The following is a 24257-nucleotide window of genomic DNA, read 5'->3' on the forward strand; positions in this document are numbered from 1 at the left end:
CCCACTAGACAGCACCACCCAGCCCGTGCCTGCACAGCCAGTGGCTGGTGCCCCTTAGGGCAGGGGCTGGTGGCTAACGGCAGCTGGCGCTGGTGGCCTCACAGGGCTGCAGTTCATTCCCCACCCATTTCAAAGGGCCAGCTCTGTGCAGATGTGACTTCTCTGTGTCTCTCTCCCTTTTTCTCTTCTTCCACTCTCCCTTCCTTTCCCTCTCTCCCACGGGCTCTGTCCATCTCTCCATGTCTCCCTGTGCAAAGCCCAGTTTCAGACTTGACTTGCCTCCTCCCCACCCCCTTTTGCCCTCTCCCGGTGGAGGCCAGTCCCGTGGGGTGGGGCTGGGGCCTGGAATTTACCCCCACCTCTCCACGTGCCCCACTAATGCACCTGGCCTGACATGCTGACCAGCCCCTCCACACTCCCGGACAGGCCCCCCAGGGGAATGGCGGCATCACCATGGCAACCACTGATGGTCAGCATCTTAGTGACCTACGGGACCTGGCAGAAGCCCTTTCCCCGGCCGGGGTCACGGGGTCAATCAATCTCATTGCTATGCAGAGGGCCCTCTCCGGGCCGGCCAGCGCCAGCAATGAGCTCCAAGGTGGAAAAGGGGGAGGAAGAAAGAACCAGAGACCAGGGGCAAAATGAAAGGAAGAAAGGAAGGGCCAGAGCGTGCGGGAAAGCAGGAGAGACGTAAAACGTGCAGCGAAGAAGAAACCAGCCACGTTTCATTCACTAGAGAGAGGCGCCCGCCCCAGAGCCATTTCACTCCCCGCCCCGGGTTGGGGGCTCGGAGGAAACAGGCTCCCACTCTGAGCCGCCCTCTGCTCTGATTCTGCAAAGTCCTGGCTGCCCCTGGAGGTTTTGTGAGAGCCAGTCCCAGCTCCGCTCCTGGCCGCCCCGTCCCTGTGGGCGCGCTCAGCGCTTGGGAGAGGGGCCCGCAGCTGCCGGGGTGCCGTGCCCAACGCCAACAGGCCAGATCCTGCTGTCTGGGCAGCTGGTGCCAACTCAGTGGACCCTGAGCAGCGACCCTGGATTCACTCGGCCGAGCCGCTCTTCTGTCTCCAGCTCACTCCCGCCCCTGGCCTGGTTCCATCCCTCCGGGTGCCAGGATACGTCCCCAACCTGGCAATCCTGCCACGCCCAGCAGGTGTGTGCTGGGGGCACCTGATTGTTCCTGAACCCTCCCCCCATCCCTCTCCTTCCCTGGTGTTACTGTGTCCGGCCACCGAGCGTCACCAGGCTGCTGCTGCTGGATGGGGGCCGGAGAGGGGAGGGGCCGGAGGCCTCAGTCAATCGATACCCAATGGGAGGGGGAGGGGGAGTGCAGATTCCTGCCTCAGTTTTCCCTCCCCCAGAAAAAACTCATTAAAGCGTCACATGGTGATAAGGAACAGGGGCGGGGGATGAGTAGCTAATGGGGTTGGGTGGAAATTAATGAGCGTCAGTGGCGGGGGGGGGGGGGGGGGAAATCTCCTTTGCTAACAAAAGAGAATTTGTCCCAGCAGTGGTTCCCTTGGGTCCCCGATTTCTATGAGCCGCACCCCCGGTGCCCCAGGCTCCCTCTCTGCTCCCCAGGGATGCCAAGCGCAGGGTGGGCGCCGTGCAGGGACAGGCCGCAAACTCCACGCCTGGGGCCTGGTTATCCACAGCCCCGTCTCTCATGCAGTCATTCCCACCCGTGCCAAGCCTGAGGGGGCGGTGGCTCCCACTCGCTTTGCACGGGTGACAGTGATGGCACCCAGGGGCAGGGCAGGGGAGAGTTGGGTCTCGGGGTGGGGATGGGACAGAGGCCGCCTCTGGGGTGGAGGGCTTCACTCTTGAGCACAGCGCAATGGTGGAGAGAAAAAAGATTCTGCACAAAGGACACCAGGGCAAATCCTTTCTTGTACCGGCTTCTCTGGGACGGTGCAGCAGGAAAAGAAATTCCCAGCTGAGACTAAGACACGCTTCCCATTCATCTCACCCATCCCCGCCTCGCTCCTGGGTTTCCTGCTACACCCCCACCCCAGCTGCAGCTCAGGGGCCAGACCCTCCCATGACCCGAGTGTCAAAGTTTGGCCCCGTCTACCCAGGAAGGCTGGAAATTTTTGGCTGGTGCCGTCGGGCGGGCAGGCCTGTCCCCGTAGAGATACAGCAGACTTCTCTTCCCAGAAGAGGCATTTAGGCAGCTCAGCTGCCCTGAAATGCCGCCAGCAGGCCGGTCTTGGGCAACCGTGCCCAGGAAAGGAGAGAAATCTCACTCAGAAGTCCATTCCCCTGCAACATCCAGCCCAATGCTGCAGAACCAAGTGGCTTGGCGAGTGTGTGTCATCGCCCCCTAGTGCCAGGGCTGCAGGGAATAAAAGCCCCGCTGCTTACCCGTATGTTGTAGCAGGTGGCAGTGACGTCTGGGGCCATGCCTACACTACAAACTTCGGGCAGCGCCAGTTATGTCTGTGGGCAGCCACCCACGTTTGCATAGTGCTCGGGCGCGGGCACACTGGGCTGCTTGTGTTGGTGGTGTGCGTACTCGCGAGGAATGTGTGTGTCTTTGTCAAGTGGGGTGCACCCAGTGTGCCACATACCGCTACCCGGCTCGATGCCTTCTGGGAAATTTTCACGATGTGTTGTGATAGAAATGCCTCATCCAAGGATCTCTGGGAGCTACGGGTCAAGTTCCCAGCACGCAACTGTCTCCATCCCATAATACCATCCATATCCCATAATTTTTGCATATTTAAAAAAAAAAATTTCCCCACAAACTGGCATGTCACTTTTCCGTGTCCACCATCTCTGCGGGAAGCACGGAGCCTGCAGATGACAATTCTCCTGTACTTGCAGACCCACAAGAAGTACTGCAATGATGCGGGGACATGAGGATTTCTTCGAGGACAGTTTGCTAAGGGACATGTGAAGAACAATTCAAGCTTGTTGGGGGCGTTCATGGAGCGGCGGCAGGCGGGGGAGCGCTGTTTCTGGGCCCGAGGAACGAGCCCTGACAGGTGGGATGGCATCGTAATGCAGGCTTGGGATGATGAGGAGTGTCTCAGAACTTTTGGGTGGGCAAAGCTGCACACCTGGATCAGTGCACCGACCTCGCCCCGGCCCTTCAGTGCAGGGACACCAGAATGAGAGCTGCGCCGGCAGTTGAGAAGTGAGTGGCGTTCGCACCCTGGAAGCTTGCAATGCCGGATTGCTGCCGGGCAGCGGGAAATCAGTTTGGAGTTGGAGAATCCACAGTGGGAGCTGCTGTCATGCAAACGTGTAGGGCCATTAATCATCTCCTGCTGCACAGGACAGTGACTCTCAGCAACATGTGGGACATAACGGATGGATTTGCAGCAGTGGGGTTCCCAAACTATGGTGGGGCAAGAGATAGCCCTGTCAGGCTTCCAACAAGGGCAGCTGGGAACAAGGGTCACAGCCGGGGCAAACCGGAGGCTGGGAGTAGCAGAGGAGTGCGTAGTCAGGTCCCAGGCTAGGGTCAAAACCAAGAGTCAGGGTTCGAGTAGGGTGGGAAAGTCCCAATCACCCCAAGGTCAAAGCCAGGAGCTCAGAAACAAGGAGCAGGAATGGGCATGACAGCTACAGAAGATCCACACTATTACCTGTACGCTTCCTGGAACGCCCCTTGGATTTATATAGGGCGGGGAGCCAATCAGGACAGACTGCTGCCTGTCAGACCCCTTAAGGCGGGACTTCCCATAGTCTGTGTCCACAACAATGGGCAGTGGGGTGTAAGCTGGCTCCTGCTGCTGCTGGGTGGCCACTCTTCAGGCCTGGGTTCTAGACCCATGGGGCCTTACAGGCATGTGTGCCCCTGCTTTGGCACCTTGCCCCAGAGAACATTCCCAGAAAGGGTTACTCTTCTATACGGACACACGTAGGTGACCAGGGACATGTCACTGATATCAGTGTGGGCTGGGAGGGAAGCTGTGTGGCGCTTACATCTTTAAAAACACAGGACTTGTTCAGAAAGCTGCAAGCAGGGACCTGACCGGCAGCTTACCATGGGCAATATTGAAAGGCCAATAGTGATCTCAGAATGCTGAGAGCCAGCACTCTGGTCACTGTACGTCCACTTAGTTTCCCAGAGAAGGGCCTGATTGAGGGAAGCTGGGGGTAATTACTAGATCAGCCTGGACTGTGGGGAGCTAAGGAGCTAGTTAGCCCATTAACTGCAAGAGTAGAAAGGCGAACAGGAAGGAAGGAAAGAGAAAGGCCAACAGGACCAGGGCAAAGGGAGATCTCTGCTCTCTCATTTCTCTGGCAAAAGGAGGTGATGGTTGTATGGCACCGTGAATAGAGTTGCTGCATGGGACTGTAAAGGGGAGATAACACAAATAAACTACACCTCGGTGTTTACAAACCGGAGGTGTTAGAGCCACTTGTAGAAGAAGACAGGAGCTGAGGGCCTCATTCCCTGTCACAGGGACCCAACCTACCCTTTCCTTCCCTGGCTCATGAAACTATATTCTGGCTATCTTGATAGCACCAAGGGAGGATTCAACTACTGGCTCAGCAGGCAGAGAATGACCAGTTGAATGTGCTTTTGGTAGGCTGAAGGGACGCTGGCGCTGTTTACTCACTAGCTTGGATCTCAGTGAGAAAAACATCCCAATGGCTATAGCTGCCTGTTTTGTCCTGTGTAATATCTGTGAGGCAAAGCTGTTGCCAGGGTGCAGGTGGAGTAGCTTTCTGCTGACTTTGAACAGCCAGACGCAAGGGCAATTGCAAGAGCCCAATGTGGAGCTGTGCGGTTGAGGGAGCCTTTGAAAGAGTCTTTAACAGGCAGCCCCAGGAGTGTTCTGTGCTGGCGTGTTCTCTGGGCCTGGAACTTCGGGTGCTACTAACAACTGTGTAGTGCTTGGCTGTACATTGGTAAATATGACTGGGTGTTCTCCTGAACCTATGGATGATAGTGTTTGGTGTGCATTTATGAGGACACTTTGCTTTGATTGCCATTCTGCGTTTTGCAATACTTGTTGTGAACTAATACAAACTATTTGATTTTCCAGAAATAGAACTTTATTGAGTGAGGAAAACGGTGCAGAAAAACAATGCACAAAACTCCACAGGCAATGTAAGACAAACTTTTAACATAAATCAACAGGTTGGAACTTTAGAATTGGAAAGGGAGTAAACATTTCTGTCCATTTCAGTGCACAAACGTATCCCTTGTGGCTACACACATACACCAGTCGTGGTTCTCAGAGGTCAGTGGTTTTCCCTTCTGTCCCCCAGCATAGAGTGATGGGGTAACGATGCAGCCTGTGATGCCATGGGGTATGTAGGGAGCTGCTACCACGGAGTTCTTCAAGGACTGCAAAGGGCGGAGAGTCTGGGATTTTTGGACCTGTAGGTCAGTCAGGGTCTGCAGCTTTTGGGTCTGCTGCCTGTGAAGCCCCATTATGTCCTGGTGCGTTTCCCTCTCTTGGTGGGACTCCTGGACCTTTTTTTTGTTCTCTCTGTCTTTCTCCACGCTTGGTCATATTGGCCTTTTACGCTCTTTGTTCACAGCCAGTGCAGCACTGTCTTGTACAATCTCACAGAACACGTCCTCCCCAGTCCTCTTCTTTCTCCACATTAGGGTCAGGTGTCCCCCCTGGAGGCCGCCACGCTAGAAGCAGCTGATAAAAACAGACGGATGTACCATTGGATGTACAGTCCCAAGGGAAAGCTACGTTTCAAAACTCCCTTCCCTCGTTCCCAGAAACTCTTTTAATAAGAAATGCTTATTGGCACGTGAGCTTTGGAGCACCTCTGCACAGCACCGCTCTCCAGCCCCAGCGCCGGTGAGTACAGCCCGCCACGGAAGGGGGAAGGATTTTGTGTTGCATGAAGCTATACAATTTCGGTCCCAGTTCCATGGGTACGAGTACAGGGCAAAGGCACTGAGCACTGGCCCTATTTTCCTATGGTTTTAGCTGATATCTCGATCGTGAGACTCACAAAGGCACAGAGAGCACAGCTGCTCTTGGAGACCTGAAGCAACCCTGGCCCATATGGCACTAGCCTGTTTTCTGCAATGGTGCCAGCCAAATTCATCGCAGAGTGGCGTGGGAAAGTGTCCTAACACGGAGGAAGAAAGAAGGCAGCCATCTCTAGAAATCTTTGGAAGCCTAACTTTGTAGTGTAGACGAGGCGTGGATCTGGAAGCAGTGCTTTCCTTCCCCCTGGTTTCCTTGCCGAGGAGGCTACTTCTCTCCTGCTTACTCTTGAACTTCTATTTGCAGGGTAGCTGCATCTGCATGGGCTAGTCTGACCCCGCTGGGTTGTGGAGCGCTCTGGTCTGGGGCGTTTTACCCTGATGCAATGGCAGCGTCACGCATCTGGTGCGGCTGGTGTAAAGAAGGCCCTTGGTAAGTGACAACTTATGCAGCACCTTGGACCCTAAAGTGTCCAAACAGCAGCACTGAAATGCAGCCACTTCTGGGGTGGAGGGCATTGCCGTATTCACGGAACAACAGTGAAAAAGAATTTGGCCAAGGAATACAAAATGCAAAATACCTCTGAGGTGGAGGCCATCAGTCACGTGCATGGAACAGCAGTGGAAAGAATGGAGAGTTTGGCCAAAGGACACCAAGGCAAAGCCCTTCTCTTATAGCCACTTTATGGGTCACCCCAAGCAGAGAGGGCCTTCGTTTCTATGGCCACGTGCACAAAGTGAACCCAAAGGGACTCAGTGCGTTTGATCCAGAAGGATGACTGGGTGAGTGCTGGATGGTGCTACGGACTCTCGCTGTTTCTGACGCTCCTGGCACTGAGCTGTGCCCTCCAGCGAATGATAAAGCAAAACCTGGCTTCCCCTCCTCCCTTCTCCTGCTCCTGGCTTTCTCCCCTCAATCCCCCCTCCCTCCCCCTTAGGTTTGAGGTTGAAGTCTGGGAAGAAGAGACGTTGCGTCTCCAGCGCTGACCCACACTGATCTCAGAGCGGGGCGTCTGCTAGGAAAAGTTCCTGTCTGCTGCTCTCTGAGTCTCCTGCGTAACAGCCTGGGTTACCCACAAACCAGGGAATTTCCAGCATTTGCCATTAGGGCTGACCGGGGCTGTGTGTGTCTTCAGCCAAGTTATTGTTCTCTCCCCCTTCCCCCATCAGGATTGCTATAGATAGAAAAACAGGCAAGGACTAAACACATGCCACAGGCTCTGGCCCTGCTGCCCAGTCTTGCCAACCTTCCAGGATTGTCCCAGAGTCTTCAGGAATTGACAACTGAGTATGTCATGTGATGAAACCTCCAGGAATACATCCAACCCTGTGTCAATTATAGAATGTCAGGGTTGGAAGGGACCTCAGGAGGTATCTAGTCCAACCCCCTGCTCAAAGCAGGACCAACCCCAACTAAATCCCCAAATTGCCCCCTCAAAGATTGAACTTACAACCCTGGCTTTAGCAGGCCAATGCTCAAACCACTGAGCTATGCCTCCCCAGAAGGGCCAGGTTTCTCCTCTATCCCATTGGGATCTGGGGTCCCTTTCCAAGGAGGGTACCTCGTTTGCCTGGAGCAGCGCGAAGTAGAAAGGAAGGCACGGTTCCTTCTCAGGGGAGAGGACTTTCAAACCAAGGACGCGGGACAGTGCCCACACAGGGGCTAGGCCTCCAAACCCTTCCTGTGAGTGCGGGGCCTCCGACCCCCATGTCCTTGACTCCAGTGCAGCTAGAAAGCCTGGTAATGTTTGCAGGGTCGGGTCCGTTAGCAACACGGGGTCAGACTCTCATTTATGCTCAGGCCAGTCTGGCGGCATAGAGAGGCCTTAAATTTGCCGTCCCTTTGAGGCTCCTTCACGCTGGCAGAGCAGGATGTAAATGAGACTCCAGCCCAGTGCATCTGGGGGCTGGAAGATGGATTTGTTGCCATGACCCAAGAAGGAAGCCCAAGGATTCCCTTCCAGCCCGGAAGGAGCAGTCTCGGGGCAAGACGGATCGTTAACGATTGCGGCTGGTTCTAGGTGGAGTGCCAACAATCATGCAGGTTTTCAGAGGGGCTCTTTGTCCCAGGGAGCCCCCCCCCACCCCCAGCGTCTCTTGGGATCGTCCTGCACCGTGCGCGCCCCAGTGTGCAATGAGAAATGACAGAAGCAGATGTGCTGGACGAGGCTCTGTAGTCTCCTGCTCTTAAATCAGCACCAGAATTGTCAGCTCTGACCGACCAGCCAAATCCTGCCTTCCGTGACCCCATTGGTGATAACGCGGTTGGGATGGAGGTGGGAATGTGCTGCAGATAGTGGGACTGTGCATGTGTCACCAAGGGCGGAAATTGGTCTGTGGAATTTTTATTGCAGATGATGATGCCGGAAAAAGCCCAGCTTAACTCTCAGAGTCCAGGGGGACTCTCTGGCACTGGAAGCTGGAAAAAAATATTGTTGTTATGCTGGAGATTGGGTGAAACTTGGTTGAACTAATGGGTGTGCTGGCTGCCTGCCATTCAGGCTAGATGAGGAAGCAATCAAGAGTCCCTGTGGTAGCTGAAACAATAGAAGCCACCACCCAAAGACTTAATGGAAATGCAAGGGCTGGGTTTTGGTTTGGTTGCAACTGTGTATGTGTCTATGTGGGACAGAACCGAAAAATCCAGCAGTAAAGGCAGGAGCAAAACCAAGCAGAAGCACCAGAGACAGCAAGAGAAATGCCTGTAGTGTGACACTGAGAGAAAGCCAAGGGAGAGCTTTTGGGCAGAGTGCTAGCTGGAAGGAAGTGCTAGCTGGAACTGTGAGCAAAGAAATGGTCTCCTGCTGTGTGATTCCCCCTGTGTTTGGGGAGAAGAAGGATGTTGTCCATTATCTCTAAATAGACAGGACTGTGTTACAGAAACACCTGACTCCATCATCCATCTCTCCTACCGGAAACAACCGGCAGGGCCCGGAATGTTGGCTAACTGCTTGGGCTGAGATGGACGAACGATATCTTTTTATTTTTTAAAACAACCGCTTTTGATCTGGTGTCACCGAGACACGCTCACTCTGGAACCCCACCAGGCAATCTTTACTGGGCAGGGTTGTGCTTTACACCTCAATAACCCGGTGGATGAACGTGAGGCACATCAGTGATGTGACTTGCTCAAAGTGAGGCAGTGGCAGAGAACCCAGGAACCCTGGCTCCCAGTCTCCTCCTAGAGGAACTCACTCCCATATCTAGGAATAGAACCCAGGCATTCTGGCTCCCAGCTGCCCCCTCCCTAACCACTAGACCGTGCTTCCCCACAAACGTGCCGATACTGCAGCAAATCCATGTAAACCCTTATAATGCTGGCTAGTTTCTCTCACTAAGCTCCCTCCAAACTTAGTTTTTAAGGAGGATGAAAACTGGCCTGTTTTGGAGCGTTTGCCCACGCCCCATTCACTCACAGATGGTTTCTGGGCCTGATTCTGATCTCACATTGGGATATCTTTGCTTCAGTGGAAACACTCCTGATTTAAGGTCCGATCTTGGACGGTGCTGGGTGTGGCCTGAACTGCTTTGAGACCGGCCCCCGCCCGCGACGCCAAGGGCACGTGTTGCAGGATCAGGCCCGAATTGTGCCAGGCTCCGCGGGGGAATCAGGCCCCGTGGGGAAAGCACTTGGACGCCGTGTGCCCTTCCCTGCCCCATGGGGCGCCCAGCCTCGGCAGCACTCTGTGTGCTGTTCCCTGGGTCTCCTTGCTGCGCGGTCGATCCCCAGACAGGCTCCGTGCCGTGCTGCGTGTGCTCTTTCTGGCCCATTGATTTCCCTGAGTAAGTGAGTTTGTATGGATCATGCAGCAGGCAGCCCCGGCTGCCCATCGGCAGAGCTGCTCCGGCGGGGGGGAGGGGAGAGAAAGCTGAGCAGAATCAATGCGGAGAGTGTGAAGTGAATTAATGGAAGACGGAAGGGCTGGCTGACAAGGCTGCGGAGACCCGGCCACCCTTCGGGGGGCTGGCTGCAGGCCCCTCAAGCTGCTGCAGCGTGGCAGCTGGCGATGCTGGGGACGGGTGGGGGCACAGGGGTGGCAGGAGTAGGGCAGAGACGTCCTTACGGAGGTTGCATATTGGGGGGGGGGGAGGGGAAGACGGGGATCTGAACCTCTTTGGCATTCACAGGTTGGGAGCAATGGGAGTGGAACCCCTGTGTAGGGCGGGGAGGGTGAAGGGGCAAAGGTCACCAAAGGTCACTATGAAATGACCCTGGATTCTGCTACCCCTCAGTGGAAGCAGTGTTGATGTTCTAGTGGTGGATGCAATGCCATCCCTGGGAAGTGGGCTGGGGGAGTCCCAGGCCTGAGGGCGGCAAGGGGTTGGGTGGGCAGCAGACCAGCTCGCCTCTCTGGGCTGATTCCTTTCCAGAGACATTAGCGGATGGGGTTGTGGGCAGAGCCGGTTGGCAGTTTTTTTGACGAATCATTTTTGATGCATCATTTGATGAATCGGGTCCAGAAATGCCGATTCGTCAAAACTGAAACTGTTTGTGGAACAGGGTCGGGGTCGCCGAATCTCCCGACTCGAAAAAATGTCAGGAACAAAAAAGTTTCGAAATGACGGGGCCGACCCGGAGAACAAAGGAATGCTTTCCCTGTGGGAGCTCGACTTTTCATGCTGATTCGAGACAGGGATTGCAGTCTGGACAGTTAGCGGGCAGGGAAGGGGAACAACCAAAGGGATTTTCTCTCCAAATCAACACTGGCCAGTGTAGACAGGAGCAGAATTTAGGAGTGGGGAGAGGCCTTGGGACAGAGCTCAGGGATGTTAAACTGTGCCGAGGCAGGCCTGGAAGAGACCAATTGAGAACCTGACTGATAGGCGGATGAGGGTGGGGATGCTGGGGAGTGACACAAGAAGCTAAACTGGGAGCGGCAGATTGGCCTAGTGGCTAGAGCACTGGATTGGGAATAGGTTTTATTCCCAGCTCAGGCACTGGCCTGCTGGGTGGCCTTGGCCAAGTCACTTCATCGCTCTGTGCCTCAGGTTCCCCATCTGTAAAATGGGGATAATGATGTTGACCTCCCTTGTAAAGTGCTTGGAGATCTCCTGATGAAAAGAGCTAGGCCATTTTTTGTTATTATATTATTTATGGAGAGCTGTGGAGGAGGGGGACAGTTATTTAAACGGGAAGTAACAGAGGGGGTGGGGAAGTCAACATGGTCAAACCGATGGGTTTAGTGACAGCATTCAACATGGATTGGCACGGGAGGCGGTGGGTGGGTCTGTGGGGAGGTTGCTGTGGGGGAGATGGGATACGACGGGAATGCCAATCAATGGCTGTGGGGATGGAGAGAAAGGGACGGGTCTGAGATGTTGAGGATGTGGCAGGATCTGGACAGACCCTGGATGTGGGTGGCAAGGAAGAGGGAGCAGTCAGAAATCAGCCCCACACTGCGCAACGACAGACCCTCCCTGGCCCTGAGCCTGTGCGTGCGGCTAGGGACCCCTGGCTCATCCTGGGTTTCCGGAGCAGCCCCAGAGGTCACCCTCAATTCCCAGACAGGTCTGCAAAGTTCCCCCCAAGGCTGCTGGGATCGCTGTGCTCTGCCATGCCAGCTGTCTGTTGCTCAGTGGGTTTCTTAACTTGTGGGCTTGATGATGGGCATCTCTAGCCCAGAACTCACCCTTCCACTTAGAGCCAGTCCCCATGATTTTCAGTGAAACGTTTTTCCATCAAAAAATGGGGTTTGGTTTTTTTGACCTAAAATGGATTTTTTCCCCCATCAAATTATTATTTTGGTGGAAACTTTCCATTTTGTCACTGAAAATTTTGGAGGGGGTAAAAATCTTTGGGTTTTGGTTAAAATGTTGTTGTTTTTCACTTGGGTTTGCGGTAAAAATTCTCAGGCGAGAACGGAACACTCAAATTGCAAATGGTTTTCATAAACGGGAAATAGTTGCAGGGTGTGGTTTTGGCTCCTCTGAAACGTCTCATGGGAAATTCTGAACCATCCCCCAAATGTCAACGTTCCCCACAAAAATAATTGACATTTGCCAGCCAGCTGTCCCTCCAGTACTAGAAAGATCAGTACATTTGGGGCACTGCTCAGAGCCTTCGTCAGCCTGAAACAGCTGCCATGTAACCAAAGAGGAGAAAGCAGCTAAGAGGCATTTGGTCTTTCATGTTTCCTTGGTGCCAACCATTCATCCTTCAAAGCAGGTGGGCAAGTTCTATTACTGTTAATGCAGGGTAGTCAGACCCAACTGCTGGGCATGTGGTTGGACAAAAATAACCATTGGTAGCCTCCCAAACTCTGTCCAGTCCTGGTGAGATGGAAAACAATTTGCCATCTCTGCCAGTTGCTCAGGTTCATTAGATCATCACAATGTCATTGCCCCTCCTTTTCCTGGAATGCTTTGATTGGCAGTGAAACAGTTCACAAGGTTGATGTGGAGCATGTCACCATTAGGCTTCAGAGTGAATGTTCAATGGGGCAGGTCACACCTCTCTGAGCTCGTGTTTCAGGCTGCCTGCAGCTTCAGGCAGATGTCCCAACATCTTTCATGCTTGGTTCACATTTGGAAGGTTTTCTGCGCTACGGGCTGATGACACGTTTTGTTGTTGTTGTTGTTGTGTTTTTAATGAAAGCGAGATTCTAGAGCCTAACACAACAGCTCACCAAACTACCATGAACTGATCCAATCTGCCCCCCTGACTCCTGCATCCAGAGAATGATAGAGTCCTTGACCGAGTGAGCCATTTGCCAATCCCTTTGGGTACAGTCCACAGCTCTGTGCAAGATGGTCCCTTTGCACTGGAATTAGGAGAATTGATCACCATCAACATTTGTCCATTTCGGCAGCAGGTGCCTTATTTATTTCTTATTTATTTTGCCATAAAAATTAACCAAATTCCACTATCCGAGTAGCAATGTGAATGTGATGTTGCTGCCTGTGATTTCACTTTTTATTTGCAGAGAAATCTTGCCAGTTTTTCCACGGAATCGTTGCTTTTTTCTTCTTTCTCCCTCTGCACACAACGAAGCACGTGTCAATTTTTGGCTAACCAGGGGTCGATATAAATTGTTGTTGTTTTCCCCCTCCCTGTGCGTGAGGATTTCTTTTTGCACACCACCGGGTTCCAGCCACGAATCCATCAGGAGTGTACGCCGCAGAGGAAGTGGAAGGAGACAGCTCGGTTAGGAAGTGCTGACACCCCCCTGTTGCAATGTCTGATAGCTCAGGGCTCTGCTAGCGCTGGGATCCAGTCACTACAGCATCATCTGGCTTTGTGGGCATGCGTATCCCTCCCTTAGTATTGCCAATGCCGAATGCTCAGCAATCATGAGACAGGTCTTTAAAAACCATGAGATTTAAAAAAAATAATCTTTGGGCTGTTTTGATTTGTCTTCTGATTTTTGAGACATTAGGGGGTCCCATTTTCTCCTTAACCACGGGGACTAAAAATGACTCAGAGCTGGGCACAAAGTATCACAAAAGTCAGTGAGGCTTTTGCTGCCTGGGATTCACCCCGTGGTGGGTGGGGGTTCTGAGAGCCCAGCTTGCATGCAGTGTGTTTGGGTGGGCTGTGTGTATGTGTGGCAGTGAGGGGGTGTTGGTATGTGATGGGGTTTCGTGTGTGTCTCTATCGGGGTTGTGTGTCAGCGATGGGGCGTTGAGCAAGGATTGCCATGTGCTTTCATTCATCAGAATGAATTGCATTGCAGTTCGCTCCCTCTCCCCCAGCAAGGGCGGACAAGGCTCTTCACTGAAAATGGACCCACCATCTGTATCTGAAGTGGTGTCAGCAGGACCAGAACCGACCCAGCACAGGCCGAGCAATACCACCATCTCGCCTGAGGCTCAGAGCTTTGCAGCTGCCTGGTATAAAGAGAGTTCCCCAGAGCATTAGTGCTGGGAAAGGAAGGCCGGTGATTGCTACCAGAACAGAACCAGAACTTCTGGTCGTCCCATTGTCCCGAGCATTGCCTGGTGCTTTTGAAATAAGAGTCACTTCCCTGGGGCCCGGCACCAGGAACCACTAGGGGATGGATTGAAATGGGGAAGGGAAAGAGGCTCACTGTCCCTTTAAGAGCATAATTTTGGAGCTGGCCTACTGAGTTATTGATTGACGCTATGGTAACGTATATTAGATTATGTATGGCTGGAAATGTGCTGTGGATTGGGAGGCTTGTCTGGGAAGCCGGCGCACTTCTTCTTGTAAGCCAGCTCCCTGCAGAGGTTTTGGGTTAGGAAGGGTTTGCGGCGTGTCAGTTCAATGGTGCCTTCGCCCTGGCACCTGGCGTGCGTGCACACGAGCGGGGGAGCATCGTGGGCAGAGAGGGATCACAGGACAGGCTGTAAGGAGCAGGGGGCGGAAACCCGTGCGCTGGGCTTGCCAATGAGCTGCTGATTAAAAGGAGGATGGGGCGGCACAGAGATTGGGCAGCTTTCGGGAAGCTCCCGGGATGGCAAACATGAGACAGCTGTGAGGTTGCCCCGTGTGCTCCAGAGGCTGTGGCCTGGGTGTGGGTGTCAGACAACGTGGCGTCTAGTCCCAGCCCTGCCACTGACCTGCGGTGTGACCTTGTCTGGGTCACTTTGCCTCTGTTCCCTCCCTACTCAAGTCTGCTTAGACCGGACCTTCTTTGGGGTACAGACTGTCTCTCGCTATTTGTACATACAGCGGCTAGCCAACAGAGGCCTTGAGATGCCACCGTAATACATGGAATAATGCTCAGCTGCTCTGAGCAATTCTGTCTGCCTTAGACTGCATCTCTCTCTCTCTCTCTCTCTCTCTCTCTCTCTCTTTCTCTCTCTTTTTTTTTTTGGATGGGTGAGTAAAATATTTGTTGTTGTTTTTTATCACCATGGCAAAGAACAGGAAAGTCGGTTTTGTGCCTGGGTTGGTTAGTCAGTTTCACAAGGCTGATTTAATAGGCTAAGGGATTTACTGTAGTGGCTCAGACACCCAAGGTGTAGCCTACCTCCTGCGGTGCTCTATGGCTTGATGCTTCCAAGGATGGTGAGACCCATCCCTCAGAAATGCTCCTGGCCTGGGTTTAGGGGATTTCCTTCCTGATCACTGTGAAGATCTCATGCCTTGAAGCATGTGAGTTGATTTCCCTCCTCTTATCCAGCTCATCTTAAATCAAGGGGCCCCATTCTCTGACTGGAGGATACCAATAGCTCCTATTGAGCAGAGATGCTATAGGGGTGTACTGGGACAAAGCTCTTCCTGAGGAAGAGTGGTCCACAAGTTAGGGTGCTGACCTCAGACTTTGGAGACTGGGGGACATGCCCCTTTGCCACAGTCTCCCTGTTTGACCCTGGGCAAGTTACTTAATTTCTCTGTGCCTCTTACAGAAGGGGATTACAGCTTTGCCTACCTCATAGGGATTTTGGGAGGATAAATTCCTTCAAGGTACTGAGATACTATAGTTGGTTACGCCTCTGCTTCTTAATACACGGGCTGGTCTCGTGGTTGGAACAGAGACACAACCTTAATGACTGCATTTGGGAGGGGCCCCACTGATGCCAATGCAACAGACAGAAACAGCCGAAGCCCAGTAACGAAGCGGGTCAGGAATTTTGCAGTGAAACGTTCTCATGCAAAAATGCGGCTCCCATTGAAAGCAAAACTTTTTACGGGAAAGGGTCCGTTGAGGCAGATTTCTCCACTTTAAGAATGTTCGAAAGAACGTTTTACAATCACCAGAATGTTTCATTTTGAAATTTTCCAAACAAAAAATTCCAGTTCTCTGGATAGAAACAACTTTTTACTTTGAAATTTAAGCTAATTAGAGCCAAAAAAAATTCTTATTTAAAATAAAAGAGGGTCAACATCGAAAGAAAACATTATGATTGACCTGAATTGATTCTTTTGTCAGCTTTTCGGTTCACCCACATTTTCAAGATTTTGACTTTTTGTCCTGAATTGGAACAATTTGTTCCCACTGAAATCTTGGAAATTTTCACAGAATAATGCCCAAGCAAATTCCAAACGCCCCATCAGCCTCTGGTGCATTGTGAATTGGCTGCCTGCAGTCTTTCTTTCTGCCTGTGCCCCCGGCTCACTCTGCAAAGCAGGGCAGTGGCCCATTGACTCTGTTGCCTGTCTCTAAGGGTGTCTACCCTGCAGTTGGGAGGTGTGCTTGCAGCATGTTTAGATCTACCTGAGCTAGCTTTGATCCAGCTGGCACGAGTACCAATAGCAATGAAGTCATAGAATCTCAGGGTTGGAAGGGACCTCAGGAGGTCATCTAGTCCAACCCCCTGCTCAAAGCAGGACTAATCCCCAGACAGATTTTTGCCCCAGATCCCTAAATGGCCCCTTCAAGGATTGAACTCACAACCCTGGGTTTAGCAGGCCAATGCTCAAACCACTGAGCTATCCCTCCCCCAGAGCTAGTTTAGGCTAACAGTCCGAGTAAGTACCTAGGTCCTGGCGCAGGCTGGGTGCACAGTTTATGTTGAAACCCCTGCTGCCGCTGCTCCACTGCTATTGTTATTCCAGCGAGCTAGATCGAAGTTAGCTTAGGGGTGTCCACACTTACGTGTCTGATAGCAGGGGAGATGGACCCGAAGGAAATCTGCGATTGCACTTGTAGCGTCGGAGGAAAGAAGGGATGTGAGGAGGCCTTAATTACAGACTGTAAACAGCCTGAGACCCCTGGGAGCAAGGACCTAGGGAGGAGGAAAGTAACAATAATAAGTGGGGATGATTCGACTCCCTGACCTCCATTGGCAGGAAGCTCTGTACTGCGCGAAGAAAGATTTCCATCTTCCTTTGCAGGGCGTTAATTTCTTAGCGTGATCTCTTATCACCATCTTACAGGGGAGGGGAAAATGGAGGGAGAGATCAATTTTTACAGTGGCGTTTACAGGCAGGTCCATCAGAAACACACACAGGCAGCACAAACACCCCAGGCATGAATACACACACACACACAAACATCCTGGGGAGACCCACAAACACGCGCTGTGCACACACGTGCCGGCACATATGCATATACACACATGCCTGCAGACAATGAGGCATGTGCCTGCTTGCTGCACACGCAAGAACAGACATGTGCTCACACACACACACACACACACACACACACATATATATTTCAGGAGGCCTTTGCCATCAGGGAAGCAGTTTACACAATCCCATCATCATGGGCGGTGGGGAGATGGCTGGAGGGCAGGGGGGAACTGTCTAACTTCCTCTAACTGTTGGGATTAGCTGCAAAGCCTCAGTGCAAGCACTGGTCTCTGAGAAGGCGGATTGGTGGAGAAGGATTTGGCTCCGCAGTGGATTCACCCCATGCTGATTTCCTGCTAGAGGGTCCTTTCGAATAATGAGGGTTGAGCAGAAAACACCGCAAGCCCCCAAACCTGCTCTCCGCACCACCGGGCAGGGAGATAAACCCAGCATATTGATTTCCCTCGCCTGGGCCCTCCTTCCCTCATGCTCTTCGGCTGAATGCAGCCAGCCATCTGGGCAGCTCGGGGGACCAGCGGACCATGCTCCGAGCGCAGGCAGGATGTGGGGCTGGAATAATTGGGCTTAGAAACTGAGCAGCTTTGAAATCTCTTAAAGGGGGAGACAGTAAAAGGAAAGGAGATGGGCGGGGGGAGGCATTGAAGGAAGGAGATGGAGAAGGGCTTAGCCAAAGGAAGGGGCACGCCAGTGTAACCCACTAAACCAGGGCTGGGAAATGGGAGCTGCGGGGGCGGCACTTGGGTTGGGGGCAGCGTAGGAGCCAGGGAGCCATGCAAGACCCCAACCACACTCCCTGGCTGGAGCGCCGGAGTGGGGCAAGCCCCAGAGCCCGCTTCCTGGCGGGAGCTCGAGGGCCAGATTAAAACGTCTGGAGGGCCGGACTAAACTGTGTGTGTGTGTGTGTGTCTGTGTGTTTTGCAGTCCCGGTTAGGAGCTTTGCTCAAGCTGTAGCAGCTCCTACGCTGAGAGACGGAGGTGTCTGGGTCAGTCCTTGGCATGTCAGCCAAGGTAGTGACCATCATACCAGCTCCACACCTGCCTTTCCAGCCAGCACTAGGCTCATATCACACCTGCTTCTGTTTCCCCTGCAGGGGCACATTACAAGCCTGTTTAGCCTGCCCGGTGGGTGGGGGGGACTAGAGATGTGGCTGCACGGTCTAGTGGAGAAGGCTGTGGGACTCCAGAGACCAGGGCTCTGGCACTGGCCGTGTGTGGTATCAGACAAGTCACTTGCCCTCTGTTTGCCCTTCACCTACTGGGATTAGAAGCTCTCCAGGGCAGGGGCTGTTCTCTCACTGTGTGTCTGTGCAGCACCCAGGACTGGTCCTGGTCTTGGTTGGGCATTCAAGGTGCTGCGGTAATACGAATGAAACAGGGCCTGCCGCTCTACCTGGGCGTGTGTGTGTGTAGCAAGAAGACAAGATTGCCTTGGCCTGACTGGCCCGGCCTTTATCTGCATGTGTGTCAGACAGAGAGTGGGGATAGAGCCTGCGGCCCTTGGGAGCTGATCCGTTAGCCTGCGCACCCATCCGTTGCCAGCACAGTGCCAGCTTTTCAGGGCTGGCACCCCGATTCCCAGTGCCACAGTGTAGTTCTCCCTCTTCCTCGCCTCCCATTGCCCCTCCTCTTCCTCTGTTACTCTCCCTAAATATCACCAGGCAGAATGAGGCACCGCTGGTTGATGCCAATTTTTGCCACATTTGGGGGGGGGAGGTGTTCTTAAATCCTCATTTCCTGGCACCCTGGGGTTACATGAACATCTCAGCTTGTGTTTAAAAAAATAATCCGCTACTAGCTCTTGTGGTTGTGGGAAAAAGCTGGGAACCGTGAACCCCTAGAAGCCTCTCACCCAGAGGGCAAATCACTGAACACCAAATGTATTGTTTGTAAAAATCCCGTGATTTTGAAGCCAATCTCGTGAGTTTGGGGGAGCCGGAACTGTGATGTTTTTAATGCTCGGATGCTGGCAGTGCTAAACCCTCAGGACCCACGAAGGAGATCTGGTCGTGGGTAGTTTAATTCATTGTTTCTTGTGAACCACCAGTGTGGGTTAATACCCCCTCCCGCGGCTGTCTAGACCCCCTTTGCTGGGCTCAGGAAAGCTAACGAAGGCGGGCATGGGAGGCCAGGAGTTTGCACGAGGTCAAACGAAACTGCTTATCCAGCAGCTCTCAAGCCACCTTTCACGTTGCCCTCAAAGCAGCCTCAGCACTGTGCCTAAGCAGCGGCACTGCCTGGGGAGGGCACCCGCGCAATCCCATGATGCTTCAGGCCATGTCCTCCATTTTGTTTTTAGAGCAAAGTTTTCGCTTGGCGTTTTCTCCTCCGCTGGGAGCTGTGGAGAGCCTGGGGGAGGAGGAAGAGGAAGGAGGGAAGGAGACTGGAGAGGGACAGGATATGGGGAGAGGATTGTTTCGGGGGGAGAGGGGCAGACTGAGGATTTGAAGTTCCCTCTCCCTGATTCCCTCGAGGGCACCGTTTCGCTCTTTCTGCCCAGAGCAAAGGCGCCTGGGAAAGGGCCTGGACCTTGACAACAATGGGGTGCTGCTTCTACCACTCAGTGCCCTGGCTCGCTCCTCTTTGAATGAGAGCCGAATCAATACCACGGCGAAGTGCAGAATGCTGCCAGCGCAGATGCACGGGGCGAAGGGAGGGGGAGAACGGAAGGGGGGGGAAGCTGCTTGGCCGAGGGGGAGGAAAATCTCGGTCTTTGCATGGAACTCAGCACAGATAAGTGGCGAGGAAATTAGGGAGAAATCCCGGCTTTTTCCAACAGGCTGCTTTTTGTGTCTGGTGCGATTGCTCCCGGCTGGCGATTGTACCAGGAAACAAAGGCCTTTCAGTCCTGCAGCCGCCAGGTATTGAGGCGTTGCACTTGGAGGCAATTATCAGCAATTGGGCCACTGCTAAATGTGCGTCTTCTTTTTATTTTTTTTTAATGTAACATAAAAAGGTATCGATTGCTCAATGAGTGTTCTCGGAGCGCGCCCATGTGTGTGCGTGCGTGTCGGGGGAGAGGTGCATCGGCCAAGCTTGGCAGAGATGACATGGAGTTGAAGGAATGACATTTCTCCAACCCAGCGCTATCTTCGATGGTGACAAGATGCAGGTTGGCACCGTCAGACTGGATCAGACCCAAGGTCCATCTACCCAGGTGTCCTGTCTCTGACAGTGGCCGGCACCAGATGCTTTGGAGGAAGGCGTAAGAACCCTGCAGAATACTGGCTTGAGGCCTGAAGCAGGAGGTTCAATACCGCTTCCCAAATTTGTCATCACTAACTACGCTAACTCTGGATATCCCTGATAGGTGCTGATTCCGTGGGTGCTCCGGGCTCAAGCACCCACAGGAAAAAAAATAGGGGGTGCTCAGCACCCATAGGGCAGGATTAATCTTTCGTGGGCCCCGTTGCCCACCCTCAGGCCCGGCCCCCGCTTGGCCTCTTCCCCGCCGAGGCTCGTTCACTGCTCGCATGTGGGGGAATGGGCGGAAAGGAACACCCACTGGCAAAACCAAAAGTCAGCGCTTGTGCTGATAGCCCTGTCAACACGCAGTCCCTGTTGGAATCATGTTAAGCTCTAACTCATGAGACTGGCTTAAAAAAGTCTGAGATTTTAAAAATGAAAAATAAATCTTGTGTTATTTGTATTTGCCTTCTGAGTTTTGAGCCTTTGGGTCTTACTTGGGTCAAGCTCTCAAGCTTTTCTCTGAGGTTGAAACTTACTTTCTTTTTCCGCCCCCCATTGAAACTTGAAATCCTGATGTGTTCACAGAATCATAGAAATGGAGGGCAGGAAGGAACCCTGCAAGGTCATCTAGTCCAGCCCCTTGTGCTGAGGCAGGACCTAGTCAACCTAGGCTATCCCTGGCAGGTGTTTGTCCATCCAATGACGGGGATTCCAGAATGTCCCTTGGAAGCCTATTCCAGTGCTAAACTCTCCTCACAGCATATGAATGATCATATTCACATGTTTCCAGGAGCTGGCGCTTTAAGAAACACACCAGATACTGGGAATTGGTGATGAAAATGTGGCATCATGTTTGAGACGTCTCCCAAGGTCGGAGCTGTTCAGATCTGGGTAGTTTGGGCCCATCCTGACTTGAGGCTGGATGACTCTGGGGATTGATAATAAGAGTCAATGTGGCCCAAATTTTCTGATGGTATAAATGGGCAAAACACCATTGAGCCCAATGGAGCTGGTGCCAGTTTACGCAGAAGCTGGCCCAATGACTTTCCCTGGATAGATGGTTGGGATGTATTTATCTCCAGGTCACTGGTTGCGCAGTTTGTAGTGAATGAAGATGATCATCTGACATCCCGTAGACAGGGCAACTGACGGAGACATTGGTTTTTAAGAGTATCAGTGATATTCAAATTCAAACATGTATCCCAAAGAGCACCGCCAATATTTGGGGTGATCAAAACAAAGGCACCTGATATGGGTTTCCATCAGCTGTGCCATGTGTCGTGACTGGCAATTGGCTACTTCTGCCTGCCCTGGTATATCATATTCTGCCTGCAGGTGAGAGTCGAGTAAGACAAGGCTCCCAATCAATCGTGGGCTGGGGTGTCTCAGGGCTGCTGAGATGATCCTCAAGGTAGGATTCGCACTCGGAGGCAGGGCCCATGGTTTGCTCAGCAGACCTGGTTGGGAATTTTTCTTTTTCCCTAGAGACAATTTTTGATGAAACCGAAATTTTATCCATTTTCCATGAACATTTTCCTCAATATTTTGGGGAGTTTTCATTGAAAAACTGAAAACTAATCCCCTCCCCCCGCTTTTGGCAACTGAAAAATGAACATTTTTGCTTTAAAACTTTAAAATTTCAGTCACCGAACCCTCCCCTCAGATTTGGGGGTTACTTTTTCTCAGCCTCCCCCCACTTTTGAGAAAAACGACCATTTCTTGTGAACATTTCCCTTTTGTCGTAAAAGCCGTTTTCTCCCCCCCCAAACCCGCCATTTGGATGGCAAATTTTTGCCCAGCACTCTGAAGACGGAAAGCGACCAGGGCTGAGCATTATTTCTGTGTTTGTTAGTGATCAGCAGCATCCAATGGCATCAGAAGAGCATCACGCCGCTGGAGGGTTCCTTTTCCAGGTGAGATGAAAAACCGAGGGCCGGCTGGTTTGGGGTGATTAGAGGTCCCCTGGAATTTGGGGGAGGGGGTGTGTTGTATGAGAGTAGTTGTTATCCAATTGTATTATGCAATTGACTAGAAGGCCCAGAGCGGAGAGGGCTCCATTGTGCGAGGTGAGGACCGGTCCCTGCCCTGAGGAGCTTGCAGTCTCAATAGACAAACGGTGGGAGAGGAAACAGGCCCAGAGAGGGCAAGTGATTTACCGATGTAAGCAGAGTCAGGATAAGCTCTACCCTGACATCTGGTGGTGAATTATGGCGAGGGTGGAAAAGAACTTCAGGGGCTGATCTTGTTTGCATAGGCACACCCACCCGCCTAGCCTGGGACAACAACAACTGAAAGTGGTTACTTTGGCTGGTGTGGGATCCCCAGTTTCTCTGTTATTGGGGCAGGAAGAATAAAGTGTTGTTACCCTGATTCTGTGAATCAAGGCCAGTGGAACTGTTGTATGACAGAGGGACTCACCAGTAACTAAGTAGCACTCGCTAGACAAGGGGCACGGGTTACAAAACCCAGTGAATTGAGAGAGGTTGGGATAGGTATGTGTACCTGATGGTATGGGCCCCTTTTGAGGGCCTGGAACACTAATTGCACTACCCCCCCCCTCCACTGTTGAATAGCAGAGCTAAGTTTGCTTCCATTAGGAGTCTAGCTAGAAGTTGCTGAGCTGAATTCACTTTGGGCCAATGGTGCACCAGAACTGGGGCTCCCCTACTACAAGCTGAAATCACTAAGAGCTGAAATTGCTGAGCTGAGATCACTGAGTGCTGTGTTAACCAGTGGAGGAGCCTGAAGATATATTGCTAAGCAGCTGGCAGAGCCGAGCAGTTTGTGGGACGGTTGGAGCGGCCCATGGAACAGCGAGCGGAGCGGCGCAGAGTGGTGCTGAGCCATTTGCGGGGGCAGCTGGAGCGGTTCATGGGACGTCTGGTGGAGTGGAGCGGCTGGCAGAGCTGAGCAGTTTGTGGGACGGTTGGAGCAGCCCACGGAACGGGGAGCAGAGCGGAGCAGTTTGCGGGGACGGCTGGAGGAGCGGTGCGGCGTGGCGCGGCTGGTAGAGCGGAGCCATTCGTGGTAAAGGCTGCAGCAGAACTCCACAGAGAGGTGGGGCAGTCGGCCTTGGACCACGTAAGGTGCCCCTTAACATCCCGTGTGCACCCCCCCCCCATTTCCGCCCAGGCTGGGGGGGTAAAACTCTGCAGATAAACTTTTGAACTCTGGGGCAGCACTGACCAGGGACAGAGACTTTGGGGTTGTTGGACTTTGGGGTGATTGGACTTAAGACCCTGAGGGGAAAAGGACACTGCCAAACTTACTTGGAGGTGGGTCTTTTGCTCATGGTTTGTGTTATGAATCCTGTTTGTGGTGTTTCCCCAACATAATGCCGCGTTGTTTCCCTCCTTTATTAAAAGGCTTTTGCTACACTCAGACTCTGTGCTTGCAAGAGGGGAAGTATTGCCTCTTAGAGGCGCCCGGGGGGTGGTATGTAATTGTCCCAGGTCACTGGGTGGGGGCCCGAGCTGGTTTTGCATTGCGTTATTGAAACGGAACCCCTAGATACTGAACCTGGCCCTTGTGGCTGCCAACTCAGAGGGGCAGAAGGGCTACACCCACGTTACTCAGCAGGTCAGTTACCAAGCCAGGGACAGAACCCAGGCCTCCCGATCCCCTTTCCACTGCCATATCCCTCCCCATAACATTAGCTCTGGGTCTTTCCTGGGAGTCCCAGGGTGCGTCTACACTGCAGTCACAGTCACTCTTCTCTGGCCTGTTACTCACCTAACCTGGGCTGCTGACCCTTCTTTCATGGGCACAGGGTAGTGGGACGGGGGATTCTGGAGTACTTTGCCCACCCATTCCTCCTCCCCTACCTTGTGGCTGGCAAACCTCAACACACACGTGGGAGGGAACCATGCTAGCCAGGTGGGGCTGCTACCTGTGACCCAGCCTCTCCGGGGACCTGGCTGGCGTCTCAGCGGTGGTCGTGTATAGGTGCCATGCGCTGGAAGAAGGAGTCTGCTAAATGGTTTGGCTGGTGCTGTCCCCTGGCAAACACAACTAGCTTCCCCCTCATGGCCGACAGAGAGTTACTGGAAGGTGGCAGGGGTGTGTGTGTGTGTGTGTGTGGGTCACGGTGGGCCCCAAAAGTAGCTGTGGCCAGGTCCAACTGTGCCCACAGTTGTTGCAGGCCCAGAAACATGGAGGTCCAGGGTGAGCGGACCTGTTTTCAGACCTCAGAATGAAAGAGAAGGCATCTGATCCCAGGAGACA

Source organism: Emys orbicularis, chromosome 24 (assembly GCF_028017835.1).
Source record: "Emys orbicularis isolate rEmyOrb1 chromosome 24, rEmyOrb1.hap1, whole genome shotgun sequence".
Taxonomy (NCBI): Eukaryota; Metazoa; Chordata; order Testudines; family Emydidae; genus Emys; species Emys orbicularis.